Here is a 23,624-nt window from a genome sequence, read left to right as displayed (position 1 = left end):
CGGGCAGCAATTGGCAACCAGTGCAGCTGCCTCAGCACTGGCTGGATGTGGGCCCTCCAAGATGTGCCAGTAAGGACCCTAGCAGCTGCGTTTTGCACTAGCTGAAGTTTCCGGATCAAGGACAAGGGAAGGCCCGCGTAGACAAGGGAAGGCCCGCGTTGTACTGAGTCCATAAAAATACTGGGATCCACTGAAGCCCTTATGATAAGGCAGTTATATTCAGTGCCAACTAACAATATGGCTTCCCAGCACTTTTTAAAGACTGCCAAATATATAATGCATTGTCATCTATTCTGATTTTAATGGAGTATGGAATCATAGAATCATAGAGTTGTAAGGGTCCATACAGGCCATCTAGTCCAACCCCCTGCTCAATGCAGGATCAGCCCAAAGCATCCAAGGAAAGTGTGTATCCAACCTTTGCTTGAAGACTGCCAGTGAGGGAGAGCTCACCACCTCCTTAGGCAGCCTATTCCACTGCTGAACTACTCTGACTGTGAATTTTTTTTCCTGATATCTAGCCTATATCATTGTAGTTTAAACCCATTACTGCGTGTCCTCTCCTCTGCAACCAATGGGAACAGCATCCTGCCCTCCTCCAAATGACAACCTTTCAAATACTTAAAGAGGGCTATCATGTCCCCTCTCAACCTCCTTTTCTCCAGGCTAAACATTCCGAAGTCCCTCAACCTATCTTCATAGGGCTTGGTCCCTTGGCCCCAAGATCATAGTTGTTGCTCTCCTCTGTACCCCTTTCAATTTTATCAACGTCCTTCTTGAAGTGAGGCCTCCAGAACTGCACACAGTACTCCAGGTGTGGTCTGACCAGTGCCGTATACAATGGGACTATGACATCTTGTGATTTTGATGTGATGCCCCTGCTGATACAGCCCAAAATGGCATTCGCCTTTTTTACCGCTGCATCACACTGCCTGCTCATGTTTAGTTTACAATCCACAAGTACCCTAAGGTCTCGTTCACACACAGTGTTACCTAGAAGTGTATCCCGCATCCAGTAGGCATGCTTTTCATTTTTCTGACCCAGATGCAGAACTTTACACTTATCTTTATTAAATTGCATCTTGTTCTCATTTGCCCATTTTTCCATTGTGTTCAGATCTCTTTGAACTCTGTCTCTATCTTCTGGAGTATTTGCCAGTCCTCCCAATTTGGTGTCATCTGCAAACTTGATGAGTAGTCCTTCCACCCCCTCATCTAGATCATTAATAAATATGTTTAAAAGCACCGGATCGAGCCCTGAGGTACCCTACTACTCACCTCCCTCCAGTCTGATGAAACACCATTGACAACAACTCTTTGAGTGTGGTTCTCTAACCAATTCCTTATCCACCTATCTGAAATTCCAGATTGCAGTCCTTCAATGGATAACTGGGCTAGGCAAAACACAAAGCTATTTAATTACAAACAGTACTTTACTAAGCAAGCACTGCCCCTACTGCACATACTTTTGTTTAATTTTTATTTAATGGGATGTTACGCTTTTTAGAAGAAAATATAAAGGAGAAAGATCTTTGTTATCTTGACTACTGTTTTTAAGTAAAACAGTATGCCATTGTATGAGAGCTCAAAATTAGGCATGGGCATACACCGTCTTATGAATGCAAGTTCAACACAAATGTTGGACAGTTGATGGGTCATGAAGCAATGTCCTTGAAGGCTGTGCCTTCATGAATTTTCACCATCTTTTAGCATGGTTCATGGCTGTGATTCACAAGGTCTATTTCCATTGTAGGTCTACTTGCTTCTCAGGGCTAGGAGCCACTACATTGACATATATAATTGTATACTTTGGTGTCTGACTGTGTCAGGATTTTCAAACACCCGTGTCTAACTTCTTATAAGCGCCACCACATCTACTCTTTTCTCAGGGCTTCAAGTCACACATCTAATCACTTCACAGGGCTTTCGACCCACCACACCAACTTCCTTTTGAGGGTTTTTGACTCACATCTCCTTCCTTCACAGGGCTTCAAGCCAACACATCTAATCACTTCTCGGGGCTTTTGACTCACCACAAACCATGAACTGAACCACATCTTCCCGGTTCTTGCCCATCCATACCTTAGACTACTGTAGGTTTCTTTTTAGAACGTTGTGTCTGTATTTTGCATGACAGGAGGACAACTCTGATAAATTTCAGTTTCTTTCAGATTGCCTCAAAAAGTCTAATAACTGCTTCTGAAATCCTTAAACAACATTGCATGTATTCCTTTACAGGACAGAAATTCTCACAGCATGCTAAAAACAAATCTTTCTCATTCTAACTTCCTCAGGCAACACATAAATACACTTTAAATAGAGAGCAACCCAGCACTAGATTCCCTGCCATTTTCACTCACAGCTACACAGATTCTTTTCCACACTACCAAAACCAGTAGCAATATCCATATCAAACTCTTCCTGTCTTAATATATTTCCTATGGTATATCAATAGGCAGGCTGGATTCCAATCAATAAAAAAGGCTACCTCTGATACTTTGTTTTCATCCTGCTGTTATAGTTTTGGGTTCTATCTCAATGTTTTATTTTTTGTGCTATATTATATTATTGCTAAAGCTAATGGTGATGACATAGCTTTTGTATTATCTAATTCCTGCATCATAACTAGTCATTTAATTGATTATAATACTTATGCATCATTATGAGGAATTCTCTTTCCATCCATCCCCCAGTTCGACAGGTGAATGCCTTCATGCCAAAACAATGCCAGCTGTTTAAAACTGATATCCAGGTGCTGGATAGCCAACCCGCCAAAGTCCTGTAGTACCATAGCCACTGCTTTGCAAGTCGTCCTCCTGGCCAAATCAACGTGGTCTAGCATGACAGCACCGCTCCAAGACTACCGACCAAAACACTTGAGTGTGTGGCAGATGCTGCCGAATGGCCCTCAGGTTAGCAACAATGGATGTGGAGAGACATAAACCAGATTCAGCTTGCGGATCATTCACTCCCAGCTGAATGACGACCGTCACTGAGCACCAAAATGCTGCAAAACTGCTGACCATGCATCTAGCAGGGAAGACCACCACATATCACGCCTCATCAGCCATGACACCTGTCCATTCACTCAAGCCCAGGCCCCATTCCCAATCAGAACACACCGTATAGCCACCATCCCAGAACAGAATACTGTGGACAATGATGAAAACTGGCTGCACCATGGGAGATAAACCTGAAACCTGAAAAAGAAATTGGGAGAAGGAAACAGCACATGAGACCAGACTGAATGTACCATTGATATGCTGAGGAACACCAGCTCCTCAATGCAATAATCTGTGCTAAGGCCAACCCATTGGCAGCAGCTTGTATGGCAACTCAAAAATGAAAAGTGTAGATGCTGAACTGCTCCTCTGGCAGGAGCCCCAGATTCACAATGCACTTCCTCATGATCACCATAAACTGGTATCTAGAGAGGCATGAGCCATTCTCATGAATCAAGAGAGGGCCAGGTATGCAAGGTCAGATTTCCAAATGTGCAGAAGTACACCACATCGGGCATGGTTAACCCCCAGTGGATGCCTGCATGGCAATGAGTGTGCCACACTCCAGCTGATAAGTCTTATACTTGCATAGTCTGACATAAAGTGCATCCCCAACTACTATTGTGTCTTTCCACGAGAGCGCCTGTCATCCATAAATGACCTGTGAAGTAGGCAGTAGCTCAATATTGTGAAAAACACCAAAGAATGCCTGAGCCAAGGCAGCATGAAAAAGAGCTGCTTCAAATGCAGAGTCGCAAATGACAGAAAGCATGATAAATTGAAGCACCAGGGATATAGGCCTCTGAAGTCAACCTTTGGCCGAGCCAACCACTTCCAGCTCTCAACCACCCTCTGCCTCTAGAAAGACCTGCCAAGATCTCACCAGCTCATAAACGTACAAAGGCAAGACAAACACTGCCATAGTCTTTTCCATGATCCCACACAAATGAAGCTGAGCCAAGTACATAACCTCCAGAAGGTAGAAGAGGATTCAGGCATCCCCATTAGAGTAAATACTGAGCATATTTGGAGACTGACAAATCATATGCATACTGGGTAGAAAGGGTTACTGTCCTGCAGCTATCTCCAAGGTACCAAAATTCACCTAGGAAGGTATTGGGGCTAGTTTACCATCAGTGCCAGAACACGAACCTGCTCCACTGGAATCAAGACGTGTGTCTTCTATGACATTACTCAAACCTTAAATGTGCCTTATTATTAATAATAAGGGGACTCGGGTTCTGGACCCGAAGCAAAACATCATCAGGACCTCCTCTCCACCCGCTAGTAGTGGGAGGGGGGGGGGGAGTTGAGCTGCCATTCTTGCCATGCCGGCAATATTGGCAATGTTATTATTGTTTTATGGGGTTTTAATGGGGAATTGCGATATTGTTACCCGCCACGAGCCGCAAGGGAGTGGCGGGCTATAAATCTAATAATAATAATAATAATAACAACAACAACAATAACAGATTATCTTGCAGTAAAAGAGAGATTAGCCTCCAAGCAGGTGAGCACAAGGTTGCACATCAAATGCATAACCTTCTCAGAGCATGAGAATTGCCTGTCAACAATGCAGACCACAGCCTGATTATCACACCAGTAGTGTACCCTGTGATTTTGGAATGCATCTTGCCAGTTGATCACTGCAACAAGAATTGGAAAAAAAATCCAAGAATATGTCTCAAAGTCGTCCCTTTCCTTCTCTTTCCTCCCCAACTGACGGGCCAGTGTTGAGAGCACCACTAGTTGTTATAGAACACCCCAACTCTCAGGCTTCTGGCATCATTGGAATGCACCTGGATGAGTTTGTCCAGTGTGAGAGGTGTCTGCCAGACTGCTGCACATTCTTTTTAAGTGCAATGAACTAGTTAAAATAAAGCCCACAAGTGGCTTCTTTGAACTAAGAATGCAATAGACTATGCCTGTGTAGGAATCATTCCAATGTAGCTTCAGGCCTGATTATGGGACTGAATTGGACAGGGGGGGACCCCCTCCTCTTGCAGAGGGGCAGTTTATAGCTAGAGCAACCATAAGCACACTTCTTAAAATATTACCCCAAAATTCATAAGAGCAGGACACTTCCTGGTCCAAATGAAACAAAATCAATGTTAAGAACAAGCTTGGACAAGTTGTTGGGCTCTCTTCTCTCTGCTGCTTGGTGTAGTGGTTAAGAGTGGCAACCCATTAATCTTATTCGTCTGCAGACCTTCTTCAAGTCTGGAAATGATAACCTTCCCCAAAACTGCTCTCCCCTTTCTTTTCTGTGTTCCTTTTAGCTAGCTCTGTGTGTGTTTATTTTTAATAAAAACCTTTCTAGTTGAACATCTGCCTGTTATATTTTGAGAGTTAATGGAAAAATTCCCATAAACATATGTGGAGACAATTGTTCTGTCTCTTTAAAGCTTACTCCCCCCAGCTATTTGAATAATAATGGCACTGTTAATTCCCCCTGGACCTCTTGGTAGCTTTTTAAAATTTTATTTATAGTCAAATTTATTGCCCGCCTCTTCCCAAGGGCTCGAGGTGGGTTATAATGTTAGGCTAAAATCCCCCATAAAATCACTTAAAACAGGAATAAGAAATCCCTGAAATACATTATAAAAGCCTGAAAAGGAAAAACCAGAAAAGATGCTGTTGCAAAAATCACATATCCAACCTAACAATCCCCTGAAACACACGCTAAAAGGGAGAGGGTGAACCGAGGGTGCAGATGGACCTTGCTACCGCCACTCATTTAGGGAGGGCCCAGATCTTCCTTGCTGCCCAGCCTCAACCGTAGACCTGGTGGAAAAGCTCCGTTTTGCAGGCCCTGCGGAACGCTGAAAGATCCAGCATTGATCATGGTCTCCTTCGGGATTGCCTTTCAGAGAGGGAAGCAGTATTCTGCAGTGGTTCCAGTTGCATCTTGTGAGTAGGTTTTAGAGTGTGGTGCTGGAGACTACTGCTCTGCTCCTTGGCCTGTGGGGTCCCCCAAAATTCCATCTTGTTTACCATGTTTTTCAATATTTAAGTAATGCCAATGGGATAGGTTGCCTGGAGATTTTGTCTGGGTTGCCAATACGCAGATGACACTCAGCTCTATCTCACACTACCAACAGGACCCAGGTAGGGTGTAGAAGCTGTAAACAGGTGCCCGGAGGCAGTTTGGGGATAATAAGTGCCAACAAGATGAAATTTTATTCCAACAAAATGGTTGTACCATTGATGTGTGCATGGGGTGAGGAGGTCTGACCCAGGAAATGGCTTATCTTCTGTTCTAGGTGAGTTCCCACTGCCCCCAAAGGAGCGGTTTCACAGCCTGGAGGTGCTCCTGGGCTCTGGCCTCCTGTTGGATATATAGGTCGCCTGTAGGTGACCAGTGGTGCCTACACACAACAGAGCAAACAAGTCTATACAGAACAAACAAAATTGACTTTGAGAATGCAATTAGTGCAACAAACATAGCATTCCCAAAAGTTGGTTTAGACTATATGATCATTTCCAATATGTTTTCTTTGATATGCCTTTTATCTCTTCAGTAGCCTCCTTTGAGACCATAGCCCAGTAAGAAGAAGGAAATGATTCTTTTACTTTTTTTATTGGGCAGTTGGAGGATGTTTTTGGTGCTATTCTTCACCATGTAAACAAAATAATATGAAAGAGGGAAATGAAGTTTCCAGTATGATACACTGAGGAGGGTAATCTTTGTGACCACAATAGTAGCCATTAAGAGGGAGACCACTTAAGTGAAAAGGAAGGATAAAAAGTTGTACAATTTTAACAATTGTACAGCACTTTGCTATAATTACAAATGGTACAAAGGGATCCCTAGAGAGCAGCATATGAAGAGGCAGGAGACCTTTCGGTATCCTGAACAGCATCTCTGTCATTAACTCTTGGAACACAAGGGCTTTTGAACTCACTCTAAAATCCACCTCAGAAAATAAAAGACTAGTACTTCAAGGGAAAAGTCAAAGAAAGAAGTAGTGATTACTGATCTCATCATGTTTTTCATTGTATAAGAAGAAAATAAGCTAGCTCAAGAAATCCTAAATGGCTGTTAATGGAATATTAGGCAAGGCAGCTTTCTGCTAGCAGACAGAAAACAGGTACGGATATAATAGAAAATACTTACGTGAAATTGGTTTTGCTTCATAAAACACAATGGCTAACAATGAGGGCAGATTGTGCATGTGTAAGCGAAATTTCATCATACTAATTAAAATTAACAAATCATTGTTTTTCCAACATCAGGCAAAATTATGCCCTCATATTTCTTTATGCAACGGACACAATTTTCTTAGACACATAATTTTCACAGCAGAATTTTAAAACCACAATCTCTTGCTGGGAAGTAATGCTTACCTATCAGGTATGCATAAAAGGAAATGTGCCTGAGGCTATTATGCCAGACACCATTAACAGTGCAATCCTTCACATAGCAGCACACTTTTATATCTATGTCATGGCACTCTTAGCTTCTTAGTCTAACTCACCTCATAGGGTTGTTGTGGGGATAAAATGGCAAATGGAAAAATGCTGTAAACCACTTTGGGTCTCCATTGGGGAGGAATGTGGGGTATAAATACAATAAATGTATTCAATGTGTCTTACTCCCAAGTAACTATGTGCAAAATTGCACTGTGAGCCTACCAAACGAAGGGAAATGTTCTGACTGAAAGCTGATAGCACAAAATACTCCCTGATTCTGCGTCATTCATGAAATTCTTTGCATTTGTCGAGTTCAGTGTGCATAATGAAGAGCTCACTTATGCATCATAACACTGGGGTCTCTTTTAAAAATACCAAAAATCCTCTATGACAGAAATCTCATGTCTAAAAAGAATCCTACAGTTTTCAGTGCAACATGCTCTCAGTAAAGTATTCTTGACGTTGAACTGTCATGCTCTTACTTGAAGCAAAGTCCATTGCACCCACGGACGCAACAGGCACTAGGATACACACCTGAATTGTGTTCTTCCTGAGGGCTGGCCACATGACAAAAGGTCCTGCCCACCCCTGAACTCTTGAGGCCCCACCTCTAAACCTCAAGGAATATTCCTCACCTAGGGTCACCAACCTCCAGCTACGGCCTGGAAATCTAGAATTGGAGGTCATCTGCAGACTATAGAGATCTACAGAAGAAATGCTTTGTGGCAGTAATTGCTAATAACAATAAACATCAAATAATTTATAAACTTGTTACAGTTTCTTCCTTCAATGAAAATACTTAATTGATAGAAAAATGTGCTTGAAGAACTGAAAACCTTTCTGTCTGTACCTTCTGTACCTTCTTCAGTTCAGTTCAATATCAAAGTAAATAAACAACTGCATGTAACAAACATGAAAACATTGGTTGGCAAATAACTTTAAGGGGTTTCTCAATTATTGCCTCTATGTCAGCTTTTCTCAAATTTTTACTTTTGAGAAATCACAGAAATATTCTTCAGGCTTTGACAAACTCTAAAAGTGGGATCTCCAGTTGGAGGCTAGCATCCCTGCTACTGTTCAGGGATGCCAGCCTCTAAGTGGGACCTGGAGAACCCCCAGAATGAAAGTTCTTCTCTAGACTGGAGGGTTCAGAGCCAGCTTGGTGTATGGTTAGGAGCACGGATTTCTAATCTGGTGAGCCGGGTTTGATCTCACTCTCCCCCACGTGCAATCAGCTGGCCACAGCTTGCCACAGCACTGATAAAGCTTTTCTGACCGAGCAATAATATCAGGGCTCTCTCAGCCTCTCCTCCCTCACACAGTGGGAAGAGGAAAGGCAAACATAAACCACTTTGAGACTCCTTCTGGTAGAGAAAAGTGGCATATAAGAGCCAACTCTTCTTCCTTCTTCCCTGGAAGAAAAAGCTGCTTGGGTGAGGGGTCTCTGGGACACTCTGCCAGTGTTCAGGGATTTGGGGAGCCCCTGGAATGACAGGCCCTCTCCCAATTGTAAAGATCAGTTCCGCTGGAGGAAAGAGCTCCTTGGGATGGGGACAGGGGCTGTGTAGCACTCCCTTCTACATACATACACACAGGGAACACAAAAGCATTCCTCCCTTCTGAAATTGCAAACCTTATTAACAACACAATCACCTCTCCATGTAGGAAACACCTGAGTATTTCCCTCCTTGGATTGCTCTGAGAAGTGATCAGCCAGAAAGTCCAAATTTAAAGGGAAAACAATCCTAGAACAGTCAATGAGCAAGTAAAAAAGACTTACACCATCTCCTGCAACAGCTTCATCGGCCTGTGCTCTAGCTACAACTCTTTAAGGCAATGGCAATTCCTACCCCTTGGTGTAGTGGTTAAGAGCAGCTGTTTCTAATACTGTGAGCTGGATTTGATTCCTTACTCTTCCACATGCTAGGTGAACTTGGGCCAGCTGGGTGACTTTGAGCTAATCACAGTTCTGTTTGGAATTGTTCTCACATAACATATTCAGTCAGAGCTCACTCAGCCTCATCTCCCTCACAAGGTGTCTGCTGGGGTGGGGGTGAGAAGGCTATTATAAGCCATTCTGAGACTTCAGGTAGAAACACCAACTCTTCTTCTACTGAGAAGGTGCTATTGTGAAACAGTATCTCCCCCCCCCACATGTCCTCATGGTGCTTCTATGCCCCATTTACATTTCCCATCTTCCATGCCATTGGTCTCAGGTTTGCTGTGTTGTGATGGCCTTTCAAAGATTGCAGCAAGATTAAAGCGGTATCCATATGGAAAGGGAATGTCTACATCTTCCCAGTTCCACCCACATTATTTTCCCTGCTACAATTGCTTATGATGGCTACCCCCAAAGCATGATTCCCTTCACACACTGCAAATTGCAAACCTCAGATGACTTACTGATGAGTAAACATTCCCAAGGCAGAGGCTTTTCCTGGCAGCCCTGGGTCCCACAAGGAGCATTTTTGGACTCCCCCCACCCAAAAGTTCACAGAGGCTGCACTAAGAGATGGATTTCCCCCTCCCCAGGTCCTCTGGGTTGAAAGAGGCCAGGAGACCAGCGCAACTTACTGGCAGCAGGGCATGCTGTGAGGCCGGCTCCTCTTTCATCCAGTAAGCTTCTGAAACTGGCAGGAAGTTGGAGGTTTTCTGCCTGAAAACTGTATCCTGATTGGAACTAAACTACCAGGGCATGCCATTTCTGGCTGAGGGCCATGACTTACTCATGTGTAAACATTCCCAGAGCACAACTTACTCATAAGTAAACACTCCCTTAGTCAAGGCTTTTCCTAGCTGCCTTGGGTCCTAGAGGGCTGGCAGCAGGCCATTTCTGGGGCTCCAGAAGGCACAGAGAGAGTGCTCCAGGAGACAGCTTGTTCCTCCTCCATGTCCTCTGAGTTGAAAGAGGCCAGGGCAATTTACTGACAGTGGGCCATGCTCTGAGGCTGCCTCCTATTCCACCCAACAAACTTCTGAAACCAGGAAAAAGTTGGGAAGCAGAGCCAAACCCTTCTTGGCTGAGAGCTACCTCCTGACTGGGGATAAACTACCAGGGTAGGCCATTCCTGGCTGAGAGCTATCTACTGTTGGGGGGAATATTTTCTGGGGGAATCCAATCAGGTAGGGAATGAGTTGTCTGCAAGAAATTTGAGCTGATTGTCTCTGACTAGCAGAGTGCAATTTGATCTGATTACCCCTCATTGGCAGAGTGCTCTATCTCTATTTGTAGCACAGCCCCAGGTAGAGCCAATCTGCATACAATTTGACCTGATTGACTGTCATGGCAGAGTCCAATTTGAACTGATTGGCCCTGATTGGCAGCCCTCTCTCTATTGGTGTCACACCCCCAGGGGGGGCCAATCAGGTAGGGAGTTGTAAACTTAAGCTTCATTCTGTTTAGTGATGCTGGTGATGTGTTCTGTGTGTCTTTGACATGGTGTGGTTAAACCACATCTGACTAGCAGCCACTTTCTAAGGCTTTTACTAGTGTAACATTTTGTTCCGTAAATCAGTGGTCCCCAACCTTTTTTCGGCTGGGGACCGGCAAACGATGGCCGCGCATGCGCGGCCCTGATTCTCTCTCCCCCCCCTCCTGCAGTAAGAAGCTTCCCGGGCCGCAAGCTTGCGGCCCAGTAAGTTTTTACTGCGGGGGGGGGGGAGGGAACCGCGGCGCCCTGGCCTTCGCGGCCCGGCACCGGGCTGCGGACCGCAGGTTGGGGACCACTGCCGTAAATGTTTTGGGTTTGTTTTAGTTGTGTGAATTAATACAGGGATTTGTGTATAGGTTTACTGTAATTCAAAATAGAGGGGATGGATGCATAAGCAGAATATGTTATGATTGAATGGAACCTTTATCCTCAGGAGATAAAATTTCCTAGGTTTATTCAGAGCATGTTTCTGAGCCTGTGGACACATTTGGAACTCTGGTGGGTACAGTCCCAAAATGGCTGGCATGAAAAAGGACAGATTGAGGTGGTTCTGTGTTCTTTGTATGGAAGCCATTAGCCTAAGTGGCAAGATGCTATTAAGTAAATTCTATTTGTGTTTAAATGAAACCAGTTCATTTATGCAAAATAAAGTATACATTTTATCTTATAGCCAACCCCACATACTGACTATTCTGTAACTCTACGAAATATAATGAAGCCATTCTGTTTTTTTGGTAAACTAAAATGTATAAGGTGAGAGCCTTTGGTGGCATTGAAAATCATTAGGGAAAGCTAAAGAAGTCAATGAGGCAGCATAATACGTGTCATTTCACTGAAGAGAATGATGCCATTGCATGTATTACATTCCAAGAGGTCCTGGAAGGGGGGGGGGGAATCACAACTAGCTTGGCCACTTCTTTTTAAATAAAAAAAAATAGACATTAATTTGGGGCTAACATGCAATGTTTGTTTTCTGTTAGTGAACCATGGACAAGAAGAAGCACATGCACACATACATTTCCAAAAAACCCTGTGGGGATTTTTTTTTAAGTTCAGCACAAGGTAGGTGTACTCTCTACACAATGAAACTATTAAGTTGTCTCACCCATGGAGGTGTACAAAGGATTCCAGGATATAGCCTTGGATTAATGGTTAATCAGTATGTTAATTCAATATGTTCTGCATGACTGGGAGACCTCTGAAACTGATCTCTCATATGCAAGCGATATTTACACTTAGAATTTAACAAAGGTCAAGACTGGGACAGTTTTAGCTATGTGAAATGCTATGTCATGTATTTAATGCCATTAATTTAACGTTTTCTAATTCTATATTATGGATATTTATTCAGAATATAATTCATAAAAATCCTGTCTCAACATGCCTTGTTTATTAATCCTGGAAAGCTAGCTCATCTAAAATGAGTCACCTTCAGCTTTTGCCGCTTCCAAATATTAATTTTAGTTGGGCCATGACGTTTATGTCTATATTAAGTTTTCAGTTTCCAAATTACCTCACAATCATTTGCTAAGGCAATGAGGAACAAGGTAAGGGTCAGTGGAGAGAGACAGTGAAAGCAGATACAAGTTGTCAAATCTTATCCAACCACATACAGAAAGACCTTTATGGTTCCTGGACACAGCAAACAACTTCCCCAATACTGCATTTATTTGTTTGTATGTTTGTCTTTAGACTCAGTGTAGAGTGCATCATAATTAAACCACTCCAAACCCACTTATGGGGAGAAATAATATATACAGTATTTGCTGGCGTATAAGACTACTTTTCCCCCCTGAAAAACATGCCTCCAAGTGGGGGGGTCGTCCTATACGCCGGGTGCACTTCAGTTGGGATAGACATAGCTGCCCATAGTGGCCCATAGTACTGTAATATAATTAACAAACTCTATATTTTTAGTGGAAATGTTGGGGGGGTCGTCTTATATGCCGGCAAATACAGTATATCAAATAAATGAATAAAACCAAGGAGAAAAATAAACAGGTGTCTTCCAGGGATAGGAAGTTCTACAACCTACAGGACCATGCAGTCCCTGTTAAATCTATGAGTTCAGCAGACACAGGTGCAGTTTCTTTGAAACAATCAGTTTTTTATTGAACTTCAACTCCAACAAGAAATACTGAACAGCAAACAGAACCCCTTGAACATATATACCAGTGGTCCCCAACCTTTTTATCACCGGGGACCACTCAATGCCGGGGACCACTCAACGACTTTTACTGAGGCCCGGTGGTGGGTGGGTAGTTTACTCCTCTACTCTCAACCACTGCCCTAACGCTCTCTGATCGCTATAGTAATGTTTAAACATCCCTTCAAAATAAGACACAGACACGCCACAACAATGAACATAAGGAACATTTTATTTTCATGGAAATTTTAACTCATGACAATGACAAATCAATGGGGACCCTGAGCTTGTTTCTCTGCAACGAGATAGTCCCATCTGGGAGTAATGGGAGACAATGACACCGGAAGTGTGTTGTAAAGGGCCGGGGGGGGGGAGAAGGCGTCCTTCGCGGCCCACCTCCAATTAGTTGAAGGACCACAAGGTCCGCAGCCCACAGGTTGGGGATCACTAATATATACAATTCAGACAGTCCACCAAGTAACCTGAAGTATCTTTGTGATAGTTGTTATAGAATCCAAAACTAGAATCTATAAACCTAATAGTATCCAAATTATTTCTCTTTCTGTGATTTCTCCAGAGGTTCCCCTCTTGTACTGTAAATGTGATCACCAGTAGGTAACAGAAGCCAGACACAAGTGGAATAGAAGTTTCTGTATTCCTGATGGAAACCTCAGGTTTGCAAGGGGAGGGGGAGTGACCCTGTCTGATTTGGGGAAATCTCCAAAAAGAAGTTAAAAAAAGAAGTTAAAAAAAGAGGTAAAATAGTGTGTGCATGAATGTGTGCATGTATAACTCTACCAGTTGCCTGGTGATATTTTTTCTAAGTAGCACACTTTCATTCTGCTTACATTGAAAAGGGTAAACAATACTTTCAAATAGACTGGATAGCAAGGATAAGAGGAACATTCCTCACCAGAAAGAATTTCATAGTGCTGTTTTACAACATCATCCTCTTATGTTAATAAATGTGAACAGGCTGATCCTTGCAGGACTTCTGTGAGATTTGAACTGTATTGTTTACATCAAGCACCATTAACTCCCACTCCACAGGACTCCTCAGCTTGAATTTTGCCAATGATCTCATACTGAGCATTCAACTCAAATAAAGAACCAAACCTGCTATTGAAACTCTCTTACTTTTTCTTCTTTAACTTATGATTTTAAAAACTTCAGAACAATACCAACTCACACATAATCCAAAAACAAAATGAAAAATTATTATGTGTTCTGTGAAAGGAAGTATCAGAAACTCCACAGCATGTACTTCATGCTCAAGTGCAATGCTGTAGTTAAGATACTGCCAAAGCGTTTTTTATGCTGGAAGTTCATTCTGAAAGAATCCATAGCTGAAAACTCTACCACGCATCTACTACAATATATGTAAAAACCCACTGATCTGAAGGGAAACGTAGGTACATTTCTATGTCTGTATTTATTTTAATATATAGTTCTCTCCAGTCTAGTGTGTCCTGGAGGATACTAGATTTTATTTTCTGTCATCCATAACGTATTTCCCATTGAGTTTGACATATACTAGAATGCAAGCAATAGAGTAAATTGCCTCCATGAACCTAATTCTTCATGTAGAGCAGAGCACAAATGGGATTCTGTAATTAGACACTGAGCTTTCAAAGAGATGCTTCTTCGGCTTTCAGACTGAGTAAATTGGGTTTGTTTTTGCCATCTTCCCCCCCCCCCCCATTTTGAATACTGTTACATCAGTTCTAAGCCACCATACTACAGTATCTTTTGAAAGCTATTTCTTTTAAATTCAAACTTTGGGTGCTATTTATTGTTTACTGTATGTGTTATGTCTGTGGGCATTTGGAGACAGATGCAAATGAGGGTTCTCTGCTAGCCAAGGAACTAACCAATCAAGGAACCTGATCACTCTGCCAGAGCCAATCTGATTGCTCTGCTTGGGGCTAATCGAATTGCTCCGCTAGGGCCAATCGGATTGCTTTGCTTAGAGACTTGGAATCTGTGATCACTGAACCCGCAGACTTAATAGTATGGTTGAGTTGTTGAATTTTTTTTTTTTACCCTAAAACAACCCTACCCACCTGAACTTGGCAGTAGGCACAACTGAACGCACAGTCACACGTGCTTAGGATGACACTGTATCCTTCAACATAGAGCCATGTGGCAGAGGAAGATAGGTCAAAGAAATATTGAGTCCGGTAGCATCTTTAAGATGAACAAAATATTATTCAAGGTAGAAGCTTTCATGTGCCTGCACACTTCGGTAGATGTGTGCCTGCACACTTTGGTAAATTTCATTTTGAAATTTGTTAAGCCCTTCCATTCTTGAGCTGTTTCAAAGGGAAGCAAAAAAACCCTTTAAAGAAAGCCTTCAACATAAACAGTGATGCTACTTGCATTGTAGCCATTACTAATTGCTGGAACAAAGAACAGAGCAGGGAAGGAAGAGGAGACAGCAGCAGCTGAAGGAAGAAACTTGCTCATGAGGAGACCTCTAGCTTGCTTGCACAAGGAAGGCATCTGACATGCAGGTAGCCAACTTGGGGCTGTTGTTATTATTCTTCAAGACCGCACAAATCATAAATGTGTGTGTGTGCTACTAAGAAGATAGGAGCAAAAAGTGTGAATTTTGGGAAGTGAAATCTCCCGCATGCACAGCAACAAGGATGCTGAGAATCCCACACACACACTACTTCCAATCAGAAGCTTAAGGTAGTAAGGCAGGGCAGGCTGTTTTGTCCTGTATCAGCTATCATAGAAATTAGTTTGGAGAGGGCTGTAGCCCCTGTGGCTTCTTTAATCTTCCTTGTCTCAGCACTGGGAGGTTAAGGGGAGGAGACAATGTGCAGGGCCCTTGAAAACGTGGGGCCCATAGCACGTGCTACATTGTTAAGGGTACTGCATACCTCTTTCTTTTTGCTCTCCAGTCTCTTTCCATATCGAAGGAATCCTGTCAGACTGGAGTCAGCGAGGCCCTGAGCTTTGGAGCTTCTGCCCAAGGAACAAGATGCAGCCCACTCAGGGGATCTCCTGGCTGGGTTACCAATGCCTAAGACAGCTGGATCTAGATTTCTGTCCAGATGGCACTTGGCTATCCCCTACTCCAGAGGAAGGGATTGGAAGATCTGGCCACAAGGGAGCTATTGAATCTAGCCCACATGACAACCTATTTCCTGGCACTGTCCCCATGGGAGACATTGCCTCTTCCTGTATCAGGAGGCTTTTTAAGAAAATGGCAATTGATTGTCTTATATCAATATAACATAACAAACTGTTCAGAGGTTATTTGAACCCCCAGCTTTTATTTTTAAATGTATCTCTCTAGCACATCCATAGTGGAGAAAACCTATTGCTTGCAGTGTTATACTGTCATAACAGTATTCAATTACCAATTTAAAAGACACAGAAAACAAAAAGGCCCACAGTGGGTAAAGGGAGGAAATGCTCACTGTGTAGCGAGTGTTAGGGATGTTATGAGGATGGGAGAATCTGAACTTTCTCACCTACCCTGCTTTCCTTTTAAAATTTAAGGAGGGAAGAGGACTAGCATCTGTCTTTGTCCCTTTAAATTAAAGTGTGTCTTGCCCCTCTAAACTCCATAGCCCAGGCCTTTCCATAGGTAAACTATGCCTGAGAACAGCTATTCCCTAACAGTGAAGTGTAAGCTAGATCATACTAGCTTATTTATTAAAACAAAACAAACAAAAAAACCATCCCTAGCCTTCAGACAACTCTCTGCAGAAGACAGTAGCTCCAAAGATACGTAAACACTGCTATTCCTAATTTGAGAGTTAGCATTATCTCTGTTGTTTAGGATTCACAGTTTCATAGAGAAATGCAGTGACCTGTGAAAGGACCACGATAATAAGGCCAAAGTAGATGGCTCCAGCATCTTCTGGTTCCTAGACTTTGCACATAGGAATTGTTAACACAAGAAAAATCTGAGATAACCTCCAAAATATTGAATCGGTAAACATGGTCTTAACAAGTGCAAAGGGGTGGGGAGAGGAAGAATAATTTTAAAAAGAGGACTTAAAAAAGGTTATTATTGCTAATGCCCTTTTAAGTATAAAGCAAGGAGGCACTTTGATTCACCTTACTTAGCACAAGGATACCAGGGTATACCAGGATATAGAGTCATAGGGTCATAAAATGGTTGTGCTTTTATTTCACCATGCTATTTACCATTGGGCTCTATTGGACATCAAATATGCACTCTTAATGGGGACAACAAAAAGAAAACCAGAAGACTGCACAGAAGACTGCACAGGGACATAAGTGGAGACAAGGTCCTTCAGATATGTGGATCCTAGGACCGAATGGATTGAAAAGTTAACCAGAAACCTGAACAGAAATAAAGTGCCATCCAATTTAGCCGAAATACATAAGATATGATCCCACTGGCTAGCCCTGATAGTACTTGGGGCTGCCATGTTTTGATCCAGTTGTAGTCTTATGGTTGTCTTCAATGACAGACAAACGTAGAATATGTAACAGAAGTCCAGCCATGAAGTTATAAATATATGGATCAGCATGGCCAAGTCAGCTTAGTTTAAGAAATAGATGTCAAACCAAATGTAGCTGAAAGCAGGCATTGTCTACTGCACCAACCTGCTTTTCAAACAGCAAAACTGACTCTATACGCACTCCAAGCTTGCACAGGGGATACCTTTACCTTTAAAGGAAAAACTGGATCCTAGAGGCACCTTTGTCCCTGACATGGCTACACTAGTAGGTCTAAAAGACTAGACAAAAGCATCCCTATGGGTTTCTTACCTGTCAGATCTGTTAGGCCTTACATTACATTCAGTACAAAAATATGGAGATATTAGTAAAATTAGAAATATTGGATAACCCTTAACTTTCCCCCATGTATTTCTGCTAATGCAAGAAGAGATAATACCTGCACCAATTCTTCATTGTTAACTACCATCCCCTGTGACACAAACTTCAGAAGCAGCATTTTGAAGCCAGTTTCTTATTTAAATGATTGCATCTTGCTTTTAGAAAGTTACTAAACTTGCATATTTAATAAGCTTGAATAATATAAGTGAAAATTTACTATTGGACTCTAAGCTCATCCCAAAAAAATCAGAGTGGTTTTTTAAACCTAATACTATAAATGTCAAAATGATTGAAAGCAAATGTATGTTCTGTCGATAACATCTACTCCAGTCTGATACCAACAAAAACAACTGGAATAAATCTGTACTGAGTAACTCCATAAGTGCCTTGCACTGTAAGCATCATGTAGGATTTATCCATGGTAACTAAAAAGTAGCCTTTATACTCCTACTTGGGGAAAGGGTATCTAAAACCACAATATAGTCAAAATGTCTTTTTTCAAATAGTTATTGTATATCTTGTGTAATTAATATGGAAAAAAATTCATACACAGAGATCCAGGTGGCAGCTACTGCTGGACCAATAATAGTGGTAGTTTTATTATCTTTACATTTGCATTGCCAAATTGAACAGAGTGATTGCTAATTTAAAGTTATCTAAGAGCATCAAGCTATTTAGAAGTATTTTCTGGAATCAATACTGAAAAGCATGCTTATCAGTACTTCTTCACATCTCTACGTGTTTGTTTTGTTAAGTGACTACCTCTTTTACTTTTCCACTTATGAGACCCAAACAAAGGATACTGAAGGAACAAAAAAGTGAACAAGGAATGAATAACCAAAGAACTATTTCTAGTTTGTTTCCATTAGCCATACAGCATATTGAATCTCTGCATTGGACATGAATTCCTGAAACCTGGGTCAAATCTGCATTTTGCTTTTTGTCCTCTCCCAGCCCGAAAAAAACCCTCCCATATGTAGTGTATTTAATTTCCATTTTGAATTTGAGCACTTTAAATTTTCCCATCCATGACTGATCCGCGGTGACCCTGCCTTTCCCCTGCGATATAAGTTGCTATATTCAAAATCCCAGCTTTAAAAGCCCCCAGTATAAATGTAGATGTTCTGAGTTTTGTGGATTAACTTCCTGCCCATGCCTGCAATGCTGACATAGTAAAGCAGTCTTCCCTGATGGGCCAAGGTGTCAGTTAAAAGATATCCTAGTTCCCACCTGCAAGGCTTCCCTCCCAAGACTTAATTTTGCCCTGTTTTAAAGAGTCTGCACCAGAAGCCCACATTTCTCTCAGCAGAGATATGCCTCTTGGATTTATTTTCCCCTCCTCCTCTATGAGGCTGCTGTCTCCAATAGTCTCCCCACCCCAGTTCAGGAAAAGAAAAAGTCTCCTGCTATGCTTGGCTCCCCTCCCCAATCTGAGGTTCCCCAATCAAGTGCAGAACACTCTGTTTCAATTGGGGGGAGAGGAAGGAGGAAGACCCGGGTTCAACTCAATCATGATTCAGCAGGATTGACAACAGAAAAAACAAAGTAATTGCAGAATCAGCCCTGGTCAGATGCAGAAGTGGGGGGGGGGGGGAGGACAATAGCCTGTCTGGAAGATCTGTCCTTTTGTATGCAGCAGAACAATTAGCAACAGTCCAGTTGCTGAACTATAAATGACAGTGGGATGATTTCTGTGATTTATTAACTCACTTTAACACAAGAACAGTTAAATTCTTCCCTCGTTAATATATGAGATCTTTTACACTCAAAATAACATTTGTTGATGAATGAAGTATGCAATTGACCCATACAGGGGTGATTTTTTAAAAAATCCATTAATCCACAAATCTAAGTTACTAAAATTGAACTTTCCAACCTTTTTCATAGGTGGTCTTGTTACTGGACCACCTAAGACAACTACAACCATTGTGGAGCTTCTCAGGAATCATTAGTAAAGGTAGCTAATATTCATACTGAAATGTAGGATCAGTAAGGGATATGAAATCTAAAAATAACTTGTATTCAACAGGAATCAAGGCAGGGATTTTTCAGCTTGCAAAGTGAACAGAACAACATCACACAGCTGCAGAAGCATACATTTAACGTCTTTCCTCATTCTGCTCAGTATGATTCATTCAATTATTACTTTTGTATTCAAAGACAGCTTATTTTCATGCAAATTTACATCCCGTTATGCATAAAAGATATACTTAATTGTGCTGAAACAACTGCAAATTTAATTAAAGTTTGCCATTCGAAGCATAAAATAGATTAAAGAAAATGCTGACAACAGAAAAATAAATATTTCACTATTTAATTTAACTCTGCATTTATTTTTAATCCAAAGATCAAAATAACCATGGCTCTAATTACAATTTCATGGCAAATGTCATGAGCAAATTTAAGTCTCCATTTCCCCCCCTCCACACACACACACACCAGACTATACTGGCTCCTTCATGTTAAAGTCTAGATGCAAAAAGTTTACTTTCTAACACAATTAATATTACACATGGAAAACAAAATTTCCATTTTTCACCTGCAACATTGTTCTATGGTGGTGTCCTCTTCATCACCATTTGCTGTTATGAACAGCAAGTACTGCCTTTAAATTTCTCCTAATGGGAGTCCCATTACTACTCATTACTACTTATGGCCTATGACTTCATAATACTTGACCACTGTGATGATCTTAGACAAAAGACTGTTCAGGAGCTATATCCTGCCTTGAGCTTCCTGAAAGGAGGATGAGACAGAACAATAATTAATAGCTCACTAACGAAACCCTCAAGTAGAATTCCACTTTCAGTTTAATGGACCCATGAAGCAGAAAATTATTCATTTATTTTATATATATATATTTTATTTATTTATTTATTTATTTAGATACTGCCCTCCCCTGAGGCTCAGGGCAGGTTAAATAAAACATAGAAAATAGTACATAGAACTTCTATAACAACAACAATAATATTAACATTAATAACATTAATAACTTTAATTGGGGAAATGGTGCAAACAGGTCCAGTACACAATGTATGGATGGATTTCTGTGGAAGAGGAAGCCTGGGAACTTTGGATGTTGCTGGTTTCACTTAGTCTCAACCAAATGCCTGGTGGAAGAGCTCCCTTTTCCCTCAGGGCGCTGATCTCCTCTGGGAGCTCATTACACCAGGTGGGGGCCAGGACAGAGAAGGCTCTGGCCCTGGTTGAGACTAGGCAGGCTTTTTTAGGTCCAGGGATCATTAGCCAGTTTGTGTTGGCAGAGTGTAAAGCTCTTTGAGGAGAATAGGCAGGGAGGCAGTCCCTCAGATACACTTGGCCCTGACCACGTATGGCCTTAAAGGTAATTACCAGAGCCTTTAGCTTGATCCAGAATTCAACTGGCAACCATTGTAGTTGATAGGCCGAATGTGGCCCTCCATGGTGTTGCTGTGAGGACCCTGGCTGCTGCATTTTGGACCAGCTGTAGTTTTCTGATCAAGACTAAGGGCAGGCCTGCATAGAGCAAGTTACAGAAGTCCAGTTTAGAGGTGACTGTTGCATGGATCACTGTGGCTAGGTATTCTGGGCCCAGGGAGGCTGCTAGTAGTTTGGCTTGGCGCAGGTAGTAAAATGCTAGCTGTGCTACTTTTGTGACCTGGGCTTCCATTGTGAGGGAAGTATCCAGGATCATGCCCAGGTTCCTGGTGGAGTGAGCCGTAGAGAGCTGCACCCCATCCAGGGTGGGCAGACGCGCTTCCTTGCATGGACCCTTCCTATCCAGCCACAGGACTTCCGTCTTTGAAAGATTGAGCTTCAGACGACTCTGCTAGAGCCATCTTGTCACTGCTTCCAGGCAGCTGGCTAATGTTTCTGGGGGAGAATCAGGACAGCTGTCCATCAGGATGAAGAGCTGGGTGTCATCTACATATTGATGGCAACCCAGCCCAAACCTCCTTACCAGTTGTACAAGAGGGCGTATGAAGATGTTGAATAGGAGAGAGGACCGCTTCCTGAGGAACTCCACAAGTAAGCTGTCGGCAGTTTGATGTTCTCTCTCCTATTGACATGTCTTCCTGGTGAAGCATATCTGCTTTAAACATTATTGGAAAAAGTATGGCACACAGTAGGTCTCCTCAATAATGAGAAATGAGGCCGGGGAGAGAAAAAAAGTAAGCATTCTTTAATATATATCCCTGCTGTTTTCCATTTAAACATATTTTTATATGCAGCTCTTTCAAGCATGTGGCAGTGAAAAGGACAATCATTCTGCAAATATCCTGGCATTTTTTCTAATAATATCAGAATTCCTTTAATAGAGGTTCTTATTTGTAATTCCAAGTCTAAAACAAATATAGTTTGATTTGTGACTATAGTTAGTACAAACCTAGGACAAGTACCCAGGTTTTGTCCCTAGTTTCCCTTATACAAAATTTCTCACCCTACCACACAACTTTATTAGCAGCAATACTGATGGGGGAGGGGAAGATATCAGGGTTGTGCTTTTTCCCCAGGAGAGCTAACAGGAATTATGGAGGGCATTTCATCAGGGAAAAGCGGCCTCTCTCAGCACTGAGAACCCATTACAGAGTATCCATGCACATCCCACAGTTGCTTTTTGCCTTGCATGGGGGTATTCATCACACCTTAGTCAGACACAGACAACTTCCATTTGGCAAAAAAAAATTGGCCACAGCCTTTATTCTTCAGTGAGCAAGATGAAAATCTTGACAGTTGATGGAGTTTGGCTCCCACCAATTAAATCAGAACAATGTTTGAGGCCAATGGCATCTTTAAGACCAACAAAATTTTCTTCAAGGTATTTGTTGGTTGTAATGGTGCCACTGGATTCATTGTTTTGTTGCTCCAGACCAACATGACTGCATATTTAAACCAATTAAGTCAAATATTCTAATGGAAGGCAGAGGATTTATTTATTCATTGATTTTATTATTTGTGTGTTCAATTCTGTGTTCTGACAAATAATAAAATACATGTGTTCTGACTCTCTTACTACATATATGTTTATATATATATATATAAACATTTTCTTTTCTTTTACAAAATGTATATTTTGCCTTTCTGCCCTCAAAAGGGCCACCAAACTGGTTAGCAAATTACAATTTTCAAAATAAACTCACATTAATACCATTAAAGCCAACAAAAAGAATACAATAACCGATTACTGAATTAATTAAAATCAAAAACCACAATTCATACAAAGACATACAAATAACATTTAAATTTTGTGCAGAAAGGCAGGATTGTTTCTTGTTTTATAATAACAACATTAACAATGCAATCCTATGTAGAACTGCAGTGCAATTCTGTGAAGAGACTGTTGGCAGAGTTTAAATATGAGAGGAGCAAATCACCAGGGAGTTTAAAAGAGTAAAACAGTTTTATTGTGAAGAGAAACAAACTTTGAATAGAAAGAGAGAGAAAAATCCTAACTAACTGTTGTGTTCTGCATTCATTCAGTCTGTTCTGGAGGCAAGCAGGGAGGAAGTCTGCTCAAAAGAATAGGAAGTCTTCTACTAAGCCATTAGGGCACAGGAGGAGATCATTTGAAAAATATCAGGAAGTTCCTGATCTCACTATGCTTAATCCACATATCTTCCAATGCCCCCTGTAGCATATTCCTCATATGCATATTCCAGCAGAGACCAGTCATTTTAATGATTTTAATTAGGATATAAGATTGCACTTTTGATTACTCATTTACTTGTGCAAGGATATCAAGCCGCTAAAGCCAGTTCAATAACAAGCAATGCATTCTAATACACTGTGGTTTACAGAAAAAAGAAAATTTCTCACAGAACAGTT

General features: G+C 41.7%; 1 protein-coding gene across 5 annotated transcripts in view; it reads right to left on the bottom strand.

The window, feature by feature from the left end:
• DPP10 (dipeptidyl peptidase like 10) overlaps positions 1-23,624 on the bottom strand; it is a 950,123-nt gene that overhangs the window by 119,635 nt on the left and 806,864 nt on the right. The window lies entirely within an intron of this gene.

This window comes from Paroedura picta, chromosome 2 (assembly GCF_049243985.1).
Source record: "Paroedura picta isolate Pp20150507F chromosome 2, Ppicta_v3.0, whole genome shotgun sequence".
NCBI lineage: Eukaryota > Metazoa > Chordata > Lepidosauria > Squamata > Gekkonidae > Paroedura > Paroedura picta.
The sequence above is the reverse complement of the archived record's forward strand: the minus strand, read 5'-3'. Positions and strand labels throughout refer to the sequence as shown.